This window comes from Mus caroli, chromosome 17 (genome assembly GCF_900094665.2).
Source record: "Mus caroli chromosome 17, CAROLI_EIJ_v1.1, whole genome shotgun sequence".
Lineage (NCBI taxonomy): Eukaryota > Metazoa > Chordata > Mammalia > Rodentia > Muridae > Mus > Mus caroli.
This window is the reverse complement of record NC_034586.1, coordinates 31,626,721-31,628,543: the sequence shown is the minus strand read 5'-3', so window position 1 is coordinate 31,628,543 and position 1,823 is coordinate 31,626,721.

Below are 1,823 nucleotides of genomic sequence, written 5' to 3'. Positions count from 1 at the left end.
GATTAAAGGAATGTGCCACCACCACCCGGCTACTAAACTTTTCAAAAGAAAAAAAGATTATCTATGGGGCTGGAGAGATGGCTCAGCTGTTAAGAGCACATCTTTTTGTAGAGGACCCCAGTGCAATTCCCAGAATCCTGTGACCCACAACCACTCATAACTGCAACTCCAGAGGATATGACACCCTCTTCTGATATCTGCAAGCACCAGGCACACACATCCTAAACACACACACACACACATGAATGCACACACAGCACAACATGCATACACATAAAATAAATCCTTAAGAAATTAAAAAGGAAGAATGCATATTTCACTGAGAGATAGGAAAAACTGTCAAGTTAAAAGGAATGAGTTTGGCCAGGTGACTTTGGTGGTGCACACCTTTAATCCCAGCACTTGGGAGGCAGAGGCAGACAGATTCTCTGAGTTCAAGACCAGAGTGAGCTCCAGGAGAGCCAGGGTTACACAGAGAAACCCTGTCTTAAAATCGCACCCCATCAAAAGAGAGAGGGGGAGGGGAGTTGGAGCTGGGAGGATGGTCCAGACTTTTAATCCCAGCACTCAGGAGGCAGAGCCAGGTGGATGGAGCTCTGTGAGTTTGAGGCCAGCCTGTCCTACATAGTTTCTGGTCAGCCAGGGCTAAATAGAGACCCTATCTCAAAACTAACAGAGTTTGGATCATGGTGAAAAGGACTCCTGTTCCCTTTCTTAGCACCCTTGTGGGGAGTCTCCTAACAGCTTGTAACTTCAGCTCCAGGGGATCCAATGCCCTCTTCTGGCCTCTGCAGGTACCTGACTCACAGGTACATCACCTCCCCACTTAAACACATATATCCGTAATTTAAAATAAAATGTTTTTAAAACTGAGAGTTTGTAAAGTTTTGTCTATTTAATTTATTTACTTGAGACAGGTTTTTCTCTAGGTAATCTTGGATGTCCTGGAACAAGCTATATAGTTCAGGCTCAGAGATTCAGTTTATAGAAAGCTCTTGGATTAAAAGTGTGAGCTCTACCACCAGTAAAAACATGTTTGTTTGTTTTTTTCCAGTAAATAACACAATCTCAGGGCTCACAGTGTGATCAAATATCCTGTCTCCACCTCTTCACAGTTGGTGCTCACAGGCACTGCATGGCCTAGGCCTCTCTCTTCCTTATCAGGCAGAGGGAAAGGCACTGAAACCTTTTCAGACCTCTAGAGATCTGATGCCTACTCTGGACCAGGCAGCATGACTACAGAGGAATGCCTAAGTAACAGGAGCAGTGGAGCTGGTCTCAGGGCCTTCCCACCGCAGCTGTGTTCACTGATGCCCTCATTGAGTCAATGGTGAGTGACCATTGATCATTACTGTCAGTCGGGGGATCCGGTGCCAAAAGGCTTCAAAGGGAGTACTAGGAGAAGGCTCGGTGTGGAAGAGCCACAGGTGGGAGGGGAGAACCAATCTCCTGAAAGTTGACCTCTACACTCCTGCCAGGGTAGATATACCTCCCAGACATACCCCCACAGACCCCACTACTGTTGCAGGACAGTTGATCACACTGTGAACCCTGAGATTGTGTTATTTACTGGAAAAGCCACTGGTTTTAGTGGTCGTGTGGCTCACACCTTTAATCCAAGAGCTTTCTGTAAACAGCATTAAATGAAGTCAACCGTAGGTCAGGAGGGGGCACAAGCAACCAACTGGTTGACAGGAAGCGAACATAGGATTATTAAGAAAAAACCAGGGCTGGTGAGATGGCTCAGTGGGTAAGAGCACCCGACTGCTCTTCCAAAGGTCCAGAGTTCAAATCCCAGCAACCACATGGTGGCTAACAACCAT